This window comes from Anser cygnoides, chromosome 3 (genome assembly GCF_040182565.1).
Source record: "Anser cygnoides isolate HZ-2024a breed goose chromosome 3, Taihu_goose_T2T_genome, whole genome shotgun sequence".
Classification (NCBI taxonomy): domain Eukaryota; kingdom Metazoa; phylum Chordata; class Aves; order Anseriformes; family Anatidae; genus Anser; species Anser cygnoides.
The window spans coordinates 65,039,937-65,056,397 of record NC_089875.1 but is presented as its reverse complement, the minus strand read 5'-3'; the positions used below and the strand labels follow the sequence as shown (position 1 = coordinate 65,056,397).

At 42.2% G+C, this 16,461-nt stretch overlaps 1 protein-coding gene across 5 annotated transcripts in view; it reads right to left on the bottom strand.

Moving 5' to 3' along the window:
- The window catches only part of MTCL3 (MTCL family member 3), a 34,341-nt gene that overhangs the window by 4,250 nt on the left and 13,630 nt on the right, over nt 1-16,461 (bottom strand). The window lies entirely within an intron of this gene.

Below are 16,461 nucleotides of genomic sequence, written 5' to 3'. Positions count from 1 at the left end.
AACATGCATTTCCCTGCACCAGCCAGGGAGAAAACAGCTGTATCTAAAAGCCATCCAGTTCTATATAGTGGGAATTCAAATCTGTTCATAATCCTCAAGGAACAGAGTACAGTGGGCAAGTATGCTGTACGTTACAATCCTTTCCTGTATTCTATTGGTACCTATGCTGGTACCAATTGTTCTCCTTCTTCTGCAGATCACCTTCCTAATGAATATTAAGCTCTGTGGACTGCTCACTCCAAAGGAAAAGGCAATGCCATAGAAGTGACTCACATGTAAATCTAAGCAACCTTAAGAGATGGTTTCTTATAAGGCTTTTTGCTCAAAATCCCTACAGAGTTATACAAGAATTAAAATAAGCTCAGATTCGGAAGAAGAACTAAAATTCACAGATGGATTCACCAAGAACCAGAATCAAAATTTTTTTGTCTCTTGAAGAAATGCTGAGCGCTCTCAGCAGATAAAACAATAAAGCCAAAGATGATTAGTATCTCAGCTAGATACCTGTGGATCACAGGATTCTAGAAGAATCTAGAAAAGGCACAAGAATAGTTAAATTAATTCACCTCTTCCTTTAAAAATAAAGCTAACTACTTAGGGACTCAGTCTTATCCTGTTACAGAATTGGTATGTGCATGTGGAAGGCTTTTTGTTGTTTTTCTTTTTGAATTGCAAATCTATAAAGAGTTAACCTTTCAGAGATGCACCTTCCTCCTATGTATTACCATTAGTTATACCACTATAAAAAGCCCCTTTCCAGATCAGTTATCACTGCAAACTTTTGCTTGCACCAGATTCTTGCCAATGCCACCCACTGATAAAGTAACTAAGGGATAGTTAAACTATATTTCTGCTTGATTACATAAATTCCTTCTTGCCAAGCTCAGCATCTCTCCACACATAATGAGGTTCTGAAATGCTGAGCTACATCTTCTTGTGTACCCTACAACTTTTCAGAAGATATGAGACATATCTGAAACCTTTGAAACTTTTTCATGACAAAAAAAAAAAAAGAATCCTAGAGGCAAAAAGTATTTTTACGGACTTGAGATAAAAATAAAAACTTGTGTTTCTCCTTTCTCCCAATATCTTTTTTTTTTTTTTTTTTTTTTTTTTTTTAATGTTAAAGCCCCTTTTGATATAGTCAGGATAGTACCATTTTAACTACAGCAATAGTTGTGGCTATTTAATGACTAGGCACACTTTTCTATTCTGCTCTACTTGAATTACAACAAACCACGCACAGAGCTTATATTATTCACCAATGAAATGACGGTGTTTAGCAACATAATTTCATAGCAGAAAGCAATGAAGAACATACACAATTCAATGGGCAGGATGATTTGGGTAAGTAGGTTAGACTCAGCGGGAATTTATATAATCTCTTTTCTTGTGAAAAACACCAGGACACAATTTCTGGTCACTAGAGGTTACGATCTCATTTACACACCTCAGCTGACAGATGGCATCTTCAAAATCACAGTGCCCCATAAACATCATGTTAAGACACTGAGGCAATACTCATACTGAATGAAGAATGCCGCATATCAAGCAGTATATCCTGCTATAAATAATCAATTTTGAGAGATTTATTCAGAGTTCAAAAGTTGTTTTTTCAAAAAACTTTGTGTTTGATCCTCTTTTAATATAACTCTCCATTTGCTGATCCTTTTCCCGTGGCACAGTGTACCACAAAGCATATTGTGATTGTCCCTAGAGGCCACCTCTACGGTTTCTCAACTACAGCAAAAAAAAACTGCCCCTCAAATTTTAGAACTGGTTTTGAGAATTCGTTGCAAAGGATAATTTTAGGGCTCAGAAAATTTTTCTTCCATATTTTTTAAAATTACATGCAGTTCAGTCTATTTAATGACTATGAATTTTAAAAAGAGAAAAAGAAAAGTAATAAACACAAGACTGCCTTTGTATTATCTGATCAGTATGCTACCCAGACAGCTTTATGGTTTTAATAACCTCAAACCAAGCTACCCATCTGCAGGAGAAAAGAATAAACAAAAAATGCCTATCATACTGTTTCTACAATGGGGAGTTTGCTAAACTGCTCAAGTAGTAATGAAATATTTCAACAGTGCTAGGGGTAATAAGAGCAGCAAGTGGGGCATATATCACTGTATTGTATAAGCTCTGCTTACCTCTGGAAGAAGGAGGTACAGCCAGGTTTGAGCTGACTATTCCAGCAGTCGCTGTTGTGAGCGCACACAAGGCTGCATCAGCGTGCTGGCAACGCTGAGAGATTTCCACAGTCTAGATAAGCCCACAGACAATGTCTGCATTATGTGCACACCAGATCACATGCAACGGGCAATTCTGTTGCGATGTTCAGCAGCACCAGTTCTCCAGTGACCCCTCACTGGAGTTTATCCAATGTCTTGCTGGAGACGCTAAGTACTTCTCAGGACCAGATGGCAAAATCCTTCTCTTGCCAGCCTTAAGCTGCAATCCAAATGTGCAATCCTAACCACCTGTAATGCCGAGTGCTTCACGGATACAAAAAGATCTGAAATTTACTTTATAAAAACACAATGTGATGAAATAACAGCACCACACTCCGAGTAGCAAAGCTGTAAAATGAACTCAGTTCTCACTACCTGACTCTAAACTACAGTAAATCTCCTTGCAATTTATAAAGAAGCCCTGAATAAAACATACCAAGATTTCAAGACACTTAGGTTTATTATTGAGGGTAAATAATCTAAAAATCAATGTATACAACCACAGGAGGAATTCCTTACACATAAAGGGATCTATGGGCGCGCAGGGCTCCCCAGGCAGCCCTTATCCCTCTTCATAGAGCAGGACAAGGCAAAGGATGTGCAGCGTCTGAACCTCCGCAGCTGCAACTGGCCCCTCTCATTCCTGCGAAGTTGCACTGTACACACTCACAGTTAGCTGCCTCCTAACTGCTGTGACAGATCTACAGAGCTTTCAAAAATCAAAGCAAACCTAACACTGCCTTTACAGTCCTGAAGTAACATCTTTACAGTCCTTGAGCAACCTGGTCTGGTGGGAGGTGTCCCTGCACATGGCAGGGGGGTTGGAACTGGATGGGCTTTAAGGTCCCTCCCTACTCAAACCACTCTGTGATTCTGTGAAAAGTCACTGAATATTGAACAACTTTGGGGCAGCACAAACTTGCCTCTGGTGCAGAGTGACCGTGATCAGGGAAATGGAAATTTGCCCTAAGACTCTCACTGTACTTTCCCTTCAGGCAAGTATGGTTGGCTAGCTCATGGATCTGGATCAAAGCAGACACAAGACAGATTTTTCAGCTTACTACCACTGAGTCTAATTCAACATATCAGATTATGTGGTAAAAAATAACTGGACACTCTCCACGTTGGCAAATTGAAAATACACTGTCTCCTGAAAGCAATCTTTGTTTTTTAAAATGTCTCCCTTATTCTGCAACTCTACCAACCTTTTTCACATACAGACTCCATAAAGTACCAGCCACTTTGGCGGCTGTTTACCAGTAACAAACTCAAGACACTGGCTTTGTCTGTCGTTGGCACAAGTATGTAGAATTACACAAACACTTTACTCCTTCCACACTGTTTCAAGGGCAGCAGACCCAAGTATTTCAGTATTCTACTTGCTTGCAAAATTAAGGCGAGAAAGTAAATGCAGGGGATGTGGGAAATGCAATGAAGCAGAGCACCCAAGTCCATGAACCAAACACAGAGCTGTGGGTCTAAGCATACCCCTAATAGCTCTAGAAATGTTCTCTTCATATTAAAACCGGTGTATTTGAAAACACTGCTGAAGAACAATATGAAATGAGAGCAATCAAGGAGAGAAAAATACATCTTTAGTCTTTTGAGCGTCTTCATATTTCAGAAGAGAAAAGAGCAACTATCCTTAAATATTTGTATAATTTTATTTGCATTTATGAATTACTTCACTTATCATTTTCAGATCCTTTACCATTATTCATTTGTCAATTAAAAGAAAAAAAAAATAAATGAAAAGAGGGAAAAAGACACACATTTGCATTTTACCTAGAAAAATCCTTTACATTTTGTATGAAAAACACATTACTAAAACAAATAACCAATGAATAATATAATGGTTTGGATTGGAAGGGACCTTAAAGACCATCTAATCCCAACCCTATTGCCATGGGCAGGGACACCTCCCACCACACCAGGTTGCTCAAAGCCCCATCCAGCCTGGCCTTGAACACCTCCAGGGATGGGGCATCCACAGCTTCTCTGGGCAACCTGTGCCAGGGCCTCACCACCCCCATAGTAAAGAACTTCTTCCTATAATATAATTATATTATAATACAATTATAATATAACTTCTTCCTATAATAATGATAACTCTGTGATGCAACCAGATAAAAACATTCTTTGCAATGAATAAAACAAAGCAGCACATTTGCTTCCATTACACCTGCTTCCTCTGTTTTCCTATTTGAAGAAAGTCCTGAGCAGTAGAAGATGAAAGTTGCCTTTCCAAAGCTCTGGGTATGACCAGGTCAAATAGCCAACCAACTCTGATACTTTTTCTGTGATCGCACACTCCCTCATCTACCAGGATATCTGAAAACAGTGAAAGCATATTCCTGAAGAGGAGGATGCCTCCTGCCATTTGAACCCTTTAAATGATGAATGAGCTAGACATGCTTAGTTCCCCAGCACTATCCAACTAGGCTTCATTAGGGATGCAGAAATCAGAGTCAGCTAACACTCAGCTCCCTAATCCTGAAATGCAAGAGTAAATCTCAGAACACAAAACCTTTGAAGTGAAAACAGTGGAATAAGACCCACAACATTCTCCTCAAGAAACTGGCTGCTCGTGGCTTGGACTGGCGTACGCTTCGCTGGGTTAGAAACTGGCTGGATGGCCGGGCCCAGAGAGTTGTGGTGAATGGAGTCAAATCTGGTTGGAGGCCGGTCACTAGTGGAGTCCCCCAGGGCTCGGTACTGGGGCCGGTCCTCTTTAATATCTTTATTGATGATCTGGATGAGGGCGTCCAGTGCACCCTCAGTAAGTTTGCAGATGACACCAAGCTAAGTGCGTGTGTCGATCTGCTCGAGGGCAGGAAGGCTCTGCAGGAGGATCTGGATAGGCTGGAGCGATGGGCTGAGGTCAACTGCATGAAGTTCAACAAGGCCAAGTGCCGGGTCCTGCACCTGGGCTGCAACAACCCCAAGCAGAGCTACAGGCTGGGAGATGAGTGGCTGGAAAGCTGCCTGGCCGAGAAGGACCTGGGAGTATTGGTGGATAGTCGGCTGAATATGAGCCAGCAGTGTGCTCAGGTGGCCAAGAAGGCCAACGGCATCCTGGCCTGTATAAGAAGCAGTGTGGCCAGCAGGTCGAGGGAAGTGATTGTGCCCCTGTACTTGGCTCTGGTGAGGCCGCATCTCGAGTACTGTGTTCAGTTTTGGGCCCCTCGCTACAGGAAGGACATGGACGTGCTCGAGCGAGTCCAGAGAAGGGCGACCAAGCTGGTGAGGGGTCTGGAGAACAAGTCTTACGAGGAGCGGCTGAGGGAGCTGGGCTTGTTCAGCCTGGAGAAGAGGAGGCTCAGGGGCGACCTCATTGCTCTCTACAGTTACCTGAAAGGAGGCTGTAGAGAGGTGGGGGTTGGTCTATTCTCCCACGTGCCTAGTGACAGGACGAGGGGGAATGGGCTAAAGTTGCGACAGGGGAGTTTTAGGTTGGATGTTAGGAAGTACTTCTTTACCGAAAGGGTTATTAAGCATTGGAACGGGCTGCCCAGGGAGGTGGTGGAGTCACCATCCCTGGAGGTCTTTAAAAGACGTTTAGATGTAGAGCTTAGGGATATGGTTTAGTGGAGTACTTAGTGTTAGGTCGGAGGTTGGACTCGATGATCTTGAGGTCTCTTCCAACCTAGAGAAATCTGTGAATCTGTGAATCTGTGAAGGTATTTTGTTGCAGGGTGATTCTAGTTAAATCTATTTCCTAGTGCTTGTCTAAGTTGCTGTTTATTTGTCAGCTTAGTTATTTACGTTTTCTGAGAGAAAAGAGTCAGTCTTTTCGTCAGGGTTTGCACAGTGCCCAGTACAATGCACCCCAGTTGTTATCTGGGACTGCCAGTATGACAGACAGTATACCAACACAGTTCAAAACACCACCATACAACAACAGCAAGGATCATAAATCACAGACATGGCAGTTATCAGTAAAATACATTTTAGATTTTACCAAATCAAAATACAATTTTACATGCACTGCTCACTAGAGATGTACACAGAAGCCAGTTCTGCAAAGCTGGGGGCTGACCACAGGTTTACAGTGGTTCCAAGTTCATTTTATACTGAAGAGTATGCACAGTCAGCTCTTAAAGTCCCTCAGCTGGATTCACAAGGAATGGTGGCATCACGAACATGCACAAGAACGTGTTTAGGTTTGTAGGCACACAACAGAGAAAGGAGCTTTGCAGCTCACCCTACAAGTCTGTGCACCAGAGACAGCACTTCTGGTTACAGAAGACTCACACAAAAATCAAATTTTACATTTGAGAGGATGCAAAAATTTGAGATGGATTCAGTTAGGAAAAATTCTGAAATTTACACTTGGTCTAGAGGTCTTTGCAGTGAGAAGGAGATTTTCTGTTAACAGGGGAAAGAAATCCATTTCTTACGTCAGCAATCACCACTCTATCTTCTCACTAGAAAGAGGGGTCTTCTTTTTCTCTTCATCTCTTTTTTGTCTTCATTTCCTTGGGGAAGTTCTATTGTAAAGCTAACATTCTGCAGATTGGCTGAGAAATATTTTCTACAACATGACATGAGGGGAAGTTTTAAAGGTTTTTAGGACTTTAGATTATTGAAAACTGAAGACCAGATTGCAGTGCTCTTAAATTATGCCAGTGTGATCCTGCCACAAATTAAATCTACGTTTTGCTGAGCAGCTCATGTCAAGAATGCACACCACAAAAATAAACCAAGTAGTCTAGAGTCTAAAATGGAGGGAAGACATTTTTGCAGTTTGGACATCCCCACACCCACCTTTCTCCCTCTATCTCGTATCTTATGCTCTCTGGTCTATTACACTCATAAGCCTGCATCCAGTGCTTTTCCCAGTATTTTTACCAGACAAAGATGGAGATGAGGGGAAGCAAAATATTGCAGCACTGGCTAGAGCAGGGGACCAGTGAAGTCACTGACTACAAAATGCTGAGAAAACCCGTGACTAGCTCCCATGCCTCTTCCTCTTAAATGAAACTTGCTTAGATTTTTAAGGGAGATGCTCATTCCCAGCAAGGGAAGGGGCTGTATATTGTAGGCTGACTTAAAATCTTCATGTAGACATTGTCTTAAGATTCTCATTTAAAGGTTCCCTTTGCTAGGAATGAGGAAATTTCATTCTAAAATGAAGTCTTCAGCTCATTATAAATATTTGATCACTGGGATGCATTTTTAACTAGCCGTCATGAGCAAACATCCACTCTTCTGCATTTATCATAAATGTCACTGAACCAGCAAATCACCTGCAAATTAACACCACAGCAGTCCTAATGGGGTCTCACAGGAATCAATTCTTGGTCCTACCCTAATTAACATTTTTCACTCCTGCCTGGGAAAAACATAAAATAATCGTGGATTTAAACCACAGATAGAGGTTGGAGAAATGTTAAAAAGGAGAGTCACTCATACAACCTAGGTGCAATGAAATAACATCTGTTTTAACATGACTAAATGTGATAATACACATGTAAAAACAAAGAGTGAAAGCTATGCTAAGACAATAGGAAAACAGACAATAGGCTAGAAGGAACATGAAAAGCTACATCTCTGAAACAGACTACAGGGTCAAAGAGGAAAATCAGCAGAAGTGATGTTCAAGTGTACTTTTGTGACTGTAAAAGGTTTATAAATCAAGGTTTTTGTAGCAGGGGGGCTGCAGGGGTGGTAGAGCCTACCAGTTTCCCCATGTCAGATCAGAGCCAGCTCCAGCCAGCTGCAAAAGGGACCCACTGCTGGCCGGAGATGAGCCAGGGAGTGTCACTTGGTGGACCTCTGGGAGAGCAGATTTCAGGAAGGGGGAAAAACAAACAAACAAACCAAAAAAAAACCATGACTGTGTAACAGCAGCTGGGAGAAAGGAGTTGGAAAATGTGAGAAAACCAGCCCCGCAGCCCCCCAGGTCAGTGCAGCAGGAGGGCAGGAGGAGCTCCAGGCACGCAGCAGAAGTTCCCCTGCGGCCTGTGGAGAGGCCCCTGGTGGAGCAGGCTGTCCCCCTGCAGCCCACGGGTCCCACACGGAGCAGATCTCCACGCTGCAGCCCGTGGAGGAGCCCCCGGTGGAGCAGGTGGATGTGGCCTGGAGGAGGCTGCGGCCCATGGAGAGCCCCCGCAGGAGCAGGCCCCGGGCCGGAGCTGCAGCCCGTGGAGAGGAGCCCACGCAGGAGCAGGGGGTCTGGGGGGAGCTGCCGCCCGTGGGGGACCCGTGCTGGAGCAGTTTGCTCCTGGGGGATGGACCCCGTGGTACGGAGCCGTGTGGGAGCAGTTCTTGGAGAGCTGCTGCCTGTGGGCAGCCCCCGCAGGCTCAGTTCGGGAAGGACGGCATCCCGTGGGAGGGACCCCACGGGGAGCAGGGGCAGAGAGGGACCGTGAGGGAGCAGCGGAGACAAAGTGCCATAGACTGATCAGAGCCCCCATTCCCCGTTCCCCTGCGCCGCTCAGGGTGAGAGGAGATGGAAGAGGGTGGACGGGGAGGAGGTGTTTTTAGTTCTCACCGCTCTAGTCTGTTATCAGCTGGCAATAAATTACATTAATCCCATTATGCTGAGTCTCCTTTGCCTGTGACAGTAACTGCTGAGTGCTCTCCCTGTCCTTATCTCAACCCATGAGCTTTTTTCATCATGTTTTCTCCTCCTGTTCTTTTGAGGGAGTGTGAGAAAGCAGTGTGGTGGTGCTGAAACCACCATGGTGACCAAACGGCTTAATTTAGTCCTAGGATGTAGATGTCAAAACTGAGGTTCCCTGTGCAGTCTCTAGAAATGGATGTTCCTCTCCACGGAGTCATGCCGCCCTCAGACCAGTGGAATGAACCACTTTCAAGCAGTGCCCATCTTTCTTCTCTGAGGGAGGCCAAATTCCTAACTTAGGTTAACAGATTAATTTTTAGATGGCTAAATGATGTTAACCCTAAGCATGCAGATTAAAACAAACAAACAACAACAAAACAAATAAAGAATTGATGCTGGACTCTTGAATTTAGCACAGTAGCAGGAATACATGTTGCCTGGCTGGTAACTTGCTTTCAGCTAATTCAGATGAGAAGGGAGGTGCATAATTTTACCCATTACAGTTGAGGAAGAGTTCAGGAAGAGTGCAACAGTTCAGGAAGAGTTGTGGTAGGCTGTTTGTAGCTGTCAACTTTCACGGAAGACCAGCAACTTGTTCTGAAAAGTAGGTATTGTTTAAATAAAATGTCTTGAGGTATTCTATGACCCATGGTATTCAAGAGGCCAGACTGGTTGATCATATTATACAGTTCTGGCCTCAATTACTGACTGTATGAAACTGTATCAAAGTCTGCAAACTCAGCAACACCACTTGGAGAAGCACACCACAAGGAAAATGAACCTTCTGAGTGTATCTGTGTATCATCAAGGCAACATTCCAGTTCAAAACTCTTCCAGGGGCACTGTTACTGGTGCTTCTAATTACTCACTTAATCAAAGATCTAAACTGCAAGCATCTGTAAAAATTGAAATAATTCAGCCAAGCCTGTAATACAAAACACTCTTGGTAATTAGGCCACTTTGATGTCATCATCAGTCATGCTTTACAGGGACGTAGAAGCCTCTCATTATACACAACACTGATGGAAACAGATGTATGGCAAATACATTGTAAGTGCAAGTATTCATCTGTGACCTGAGCAAAGAGCTTGGTTATTATCCTAACCTGAACTCATGGCTGAGAGTCAAATTCAATTAACACAATCATACAACTAGGATCAGACAAAGAAAAACAGAATTGATATCCACTCACTCTACACATCTCAATAAGTGCTATTGATAATTTAAACAACAGGAAGAAAAAACATATAATATGCCAAAACATCTCAGCAGAAACAAACACTTCAAAAAATTTACCTGCACCTATAAAAGGTTAATCCACTGCCCTTTACTTCAGATTAATAAATGCAATGTTTGCAATTTGTAACTGTGGAGCATTATCAAGACCTGGATCTTAAAATGCCAGAGGGTTGCATTTCATGATGTTACAAACACTGCAATAAGAATAAACCTCCAGGTTGCAGTGAACAAACATCATAAGCTTGGTGTTCTTGTTCCTGCCTAGTACAATTCATAAGAGCAGTGTGGCTGATCACAGCGCTCAGCACACCCTATAGCTGGGTGCTCTCCCTGTTAAGTGGCTCACCTCCATACACCACAGAATATGGCTATAAATATATGCAAATGTAAGAGTCTAAAAGAAGGCAGCTCAAAACATGCCATTCTGCTCTCCTAACTGTAGGACAATTACAGGACTGTTAAGAGATAGAGCACAACTATCACACTGGTAATCCATGAAGAATCACGTTGCACAATCAGTCTTTACTGTTGTACAGCCCAGCCACAGAAGCTATTTGTTAGGAAGTATTCCCCACCACTGTGGCAGGTATAATTCTTTGTTATGCTTCATTTTTCATACATCACTCCCCTTAACGCATGTAAGGTATCTGTCTGATGGAAGGTTTAATACTCTGAGAACACACACAGAGTTATATTGCACAGAACAAACTAGTTGCACGAAACAGGGGGCACATCAGAGCAGCAGGGAAAATGCCCTGCTTGATGTACCTGCATCTGATCTCCTCTTCACTGGCTGGGTTCTGCGTAAGAAGACAACTTTACAGACTCCAAAGTCCTCTGTTTAACAGAAGTAACCTGGAAACCATTTAATTTCCTCCCTTCCAGAACTGACCTTTTCTACCCCTCTGCCGCAAAATGAGATCTTAGATTATGCTTGTTATTGCCAATTACAGACAACAGAAGCGAGAAAAAAATCAAAGAATCACAAAACAGTTAAGGTTGAAAGCATCTTCTGGAGATCTAACACAACCCTGCTCAGAGCACAGTCAAATAAAGCAGGCTTCCCAATGCCATGTACTGTGGGGTCTTGCATATCTTGAAGGATGAAGACTCCTTCCTCTACAACCAACATGTTCTAGTATTTGATCACCTTCACAGCAAAAATGTTTTCTTATGCTTAAACAGAATTGCCAGCACTGCAATTTGTGCCTATTGCATCTTGTCCTGTCACTGGACACCAATGAAATAAATCCAACTCCACTTTCTTCCTACCCTCCTATTAGGTATTTATATATACTGATATGATTCACATGCATGGACACACCCCCTTATTCTTCTCCTTCCAGGGTCCTGAGGGCACCCAATGATCTGCCTTAGTGGCTCTGACCACCTTCACTCACATACTCTGCCCATGGGCCCAGGAGCCCCATTTCAGCTCAGCCCAGGGGCTTCAGTACCTTCTTGAGCAGTGTCAGAGGAGCACAGGTTTCCAGGTCACCACAGCTGTACCTAGCCATGGACCCTATTGATCCAGACCCCTTGGGTACTGCCAGAGGCCTGAGCATGTTAATAGGCCTTGATTACCCTGATGAGCTTCACATGGGGCTTCCATCCACACTCCATGGGTCCAGGAGCTCCACCTAAGCTCAGACCTGTGCCTTGAGTCCCTGCCTCAGCTATGATAGCTGTACCCATCTGCAGCTTTGTCACTGCTGTGCTTGGCCACAGACCCTGTCGATCTTAACCCTGACCTGTGGCCTGAATTTCTAGGTTGACCTTGCTCTTTCTTCATCACTGGACCTGATCCCAACCTGTGGATTGACTTCCCCAACTAATTTCAGACCTGCCTCGTCACCACAAACCTGTCAGATGATCCAGCCTCAGCTGATGACAGCTGCCTTCCCCAGGCCTGTTCTGCTCTCCATGCTCAGGCACTTGAACTGGTCACTGGTGGGGCTCCTGCCCTCTCAGCTGTGTCATTGCACATGGCTCCTGGCTCCCACTCATTGTGAGCAGTTGGCCCTTGCTGTTCCCTAAGAGGTATGCCACTATGCACCTGCTTCCAGATGGACTTTGAGCTGCTGATTACAACTGTTTGAGCCTAGTAGTTCATCAGCCAGTTTTCAATCAACCTCACTGTCCAGTTATCTATCCCACACTTCATCAGCCTGTCTAGGAGAACATTACGAAAGATTGTTGAAAGCCTTACTAAACCTCAGATAAACAACATCCAGTACTCTACCCTCATCCACTGAGCCAATAATCTCTTCATAGATAGCTATCAGTTTTGTCAAGCATGATTCTCCCTTTGTAAATCCATGCTGACTCTTCCCAGTCATCTTCTTGCATTTATTATGTCTGGAAATAGCTTCCAGAATTATTTCTCCATTGCCTTCCCAGGGATCCAGGGAACACACTGCACAATCTGATAAGTGCATTGGAGACAAACACAAGAAATTATCGAGCATTTGCAACAAAACATTCAAGTTGGATTGCCTCTTTCTTTTTTGGGGACAGGGGGCGGGGAAGGGGTGGCAGGGTGAGGAGGAAGTGGCTGAGACAAGAACTTTGAAAGAAAAGGACCAAAATGTATGGTGCAATCAAAAGTGAGTATCACACTACATCTTTTGCTTCTCAGAGTAATCAGGCATTGACGGGTTGCCCAGGGAAGTGGTGGAGCCACCATCCCTGGGGGTGCTTAAGGAAACGTTGGACTTGGTGCTTAGGGACATGGTTTGTGGGTGATCGTAACACAAAAAAAAAATGTTTCATGTGGGGTGGCTGAAGAACTCAATTTAATAGTTGCTTCAGTTGGTGTTTCTGATTCTGTAACTACCAAGCACTTTATGCTAGCCACCTAGGTTCACAGAACCATCATTCTGAAAAAGTAATGAGTAACATATTGAATAGTAAATTCTGCAATTTCTTTGAGAGTTTTTCTGCATATGGCTCTCTTGTCCATTTTCCCATTTGAGGTCTTGCCAATCTCTTTCACCTGCTTTTACACTGGAAACCGCACTGACATTACACCCTGAGGGCCCATGACATGCTTCACAACAGCCATCTGTATTATGACATGACAAGGTTCTTATTCCTCATGCTGGCAGCTGAGTTCAGCCAAAACACAGAGCAGTGCTTACCTCCACGGTGCTACTTTCTGCTTACTTTCCTAAGGCAGAGAGAAACGACCCATGTCTGTGAAGCTCTGCCCAAAAGCCATTAGGAATACAGGCACCTGAAAGATGCACTGGTAAATTCCATATGCAGAATAGCTAATAAATCTGCTAGGTGACAAAATGACCAGGATTTTTAACTGTGGACTCACTATCAGCACCAAAGAAAGCAACAAGAAAAACTGTTTCATGTGGGGTGGCTGAAAAGAACTCAATTTAAGACCATGAGGAAAAAAACCCTGAAGACAGCAGCAAGTACATGCGCTGAACAAAAACAGAGCCATTGTAATATTCCCTTCAGTCTGAAGCAACCTCAGCTTTGACCTTTATTAACACAGAGCAAATGCTCTGTTTTTCCAGGTGTTTCTTGAAGGGACTAGTGCACTTAAGCGGTGGACTGAACACAGTGGTATAAAAGGCAGAAATCATTTATTACTGTTATTCATCAAAGCTTTGGTGAGACTTCCAGTAAGACTATGATACTTAGTGTATATTGATTCTGTACTATAACATATATCTAGACCTCTGGTTCAGCACTCAAAAATGTCTCTATTCTGCCTCCATTCCAGCTGATAGAAAGTACTTTTGCAAAATCATCTGGATTTCCTCTTAATCTAGAGAATCCTGGTCTACCTCTATAGTCCCCTTCATGCTTATGTAGCAATATAAAGAGGTTGAATTTGGCCTATTACCCAATTTCTTTCCTTAAGAAACTGAGAAAATCACACATAGTGTCTTACAATTAAAAAAAAATCCAGACACCTGCCAAAAATGACAATATATAAAAATAAAATTGCAGTTGGAATTTAAAAAGCATAATATATTACTTTTAAACACTTAAGCAAAACCAACAACAAAAGAACCAGTGTGAATTATGTACTGTCTATGCATACAACTATGGATACAACTGTGAAAGGTAGCATGACAATTATTGAAATGCCAGCTAGAGCAGGGAGCTCATTTTTACACTTGGACTTTAAGTTATCTTCCATTTGAGCAGTCAAGTTTGTACCTCTATGTTTAAATTATATATTTGGACACTTAAATGTCCACCTGAGTAAAAAAAACTGAAACTGGGAAATGCAAAACTAAAAACTTGTCATCTGTAATTGAGGACCATTGCAAAGTCCCATAAAACTTCACGTCTTTTCCTAGAAAATAAGTAAACTTCTCAAGCTTACAAGCAGCACAGTGCCAGCATGAGATTACAAGATGACTGAAGGCAAACCAAGGAATAATGGATTTCCCAAACCTTCATTTGTTAACATAGTATGGTATTTTGAAGACCTTACTAACGTCATTCGCAACATTGCCTACTGCGATAGAGATAAAAAAGCCCTTTCCTCTCCTTCAGATCTCAAGGAAGTCACAACCTAAGGTCTGTAAGTAACACAGATGTATCTTTTCCAGCCTTCCCCTTTGTGAGTTCACACTCACAAACCATTTTCTCTGATAACCAGTTACCCGAGCCACAGTCACCACACATTTATTTTACAAATATAGTTGTTGAATAATGGAAGCAAATCTGTACCAAAAGCAACTTTGAGAATTATGATCCAAACAATAAATGATCTCAGGTGTTGACTTAAGACCAGGATGTAGGGGAGTTGTGTCCTTTCCCTAACACATGGTTTCTAAGTGTTTGGAAGCTTGTCTCTTATTCTGTTTTCATTCTGTGCCTCCATTCAGTATAGTTTTATTTAAGACAGCTATTACCTATTTTATTTTATTTTATTTTATTTTATTTTTATAGAGCTTAATAAAAAGGGACACTGATTTTACCTGTAGTATCAATAATAATATTTTTGACTGGAGAACTTGCAAATCTAAGGCTGCTCATATCCATCACAGGAAAAAAAGGCAAATAAAGTAATACCCTGCCAAAAGGAAGGAACTCTCTTGCCTCCATCAAGGCAGAGCAATAGCAGTATGTTTACAGACTCAAAAGTGTTGCTCAAACTTAACTTCATTTTGTGATGGTTAAATTCTCTTCTGTTTTATACATATGCTAGATATATTCTTTTTGACTACAGATGCCACTTTTATTAATGCTTTCCCATTAGCAAGCAAATCACCCACTCCTTTTGCATGTCCTTGCAAGCTTTATGCTGATTTAATACGAAACCACAAAGCAGCACGTTAGCTTCAATGACTCTCCAAAAAAAACCCTTCTAGGCATCTTTCCTCACAAAACCTCTTCACAATGAAATATCTTTCCAGCTTTATTCTTTTGAAATCTTCCTCTATTTATTATATATGTTTTGAAGTTTATTATTATTGACAATCAGGCTGTTTATTTTCAGTTCTGATAAACTCTCTTTGAAGCACACAGCTCATGAATTGTTGATGGCTAGCACATAATTAAAATGTAATTTTATGAGGTTTAAGTGTAAACTGCTTTGCAAATATACTTTTTTTCCCTCTTGTGGCATGACATTTTCAGAGAATTATTAATACAGATTTTGTAACAGAAATTAATTTATTTCTCCATTATTATTCTTTTCACATGCTCAGAAAACTAAACTGAAGTAAACTCTGCTTATCCTGCTCACTGTGAAATCAGTGGAACTGATCACAGTGTGCTCTGAGCAAAGAAGTCAGAATCACACCCTCACAGATTATGAATAGTATTCCCTGCCGAGTACTGTTTGTAAAGGAACAAAATATTTAGGCAGGATACCAAATGTAATAGAATTCCACATAAGCAAGTCTGACAAAAGTAAATGGGGATTCTGCGTCTGCAGGGATGTGACACTTAGAGAATAACTGAGCCAGGTTTGGAGACGCAGGATTTTGTTTGCTTTTTCGTGCATAAGCCAAGGCAGAGATTTGTTTCTAATCTTTTTTAAAAGAAATTTCATAATCATGCTGCTGTTCACCAAAGCAACTTGAATTTTCATGAGGCAACAAACAGACTCCAGATCACTAAAGCACTCTGCTTAAAGGGATCTCTAGTAGCAGTGCTGCCGCAACTTATATTTGAGTCCTCCAAAAAACCCAGGGAGGAACTGGGCTTGTGAAAGACTTATTAAAACCTACCCTGCTGCCATCTGGTGCCAGGAGCAAGTAAATTACTCTTCGAAGAATACTGGTTTACTACACTGATCCTATGAAGCTGATCAGCTCCATCAGCAGGCGTAATAACATCTCATCTCTCTCTCTACCTTGTCCCTGCTCCCTCCATTGTAGCTATTTGAAAAGACATTAAACTTGAAATGGAAGAATAGGGGCCCAATTAGGAAGTTAC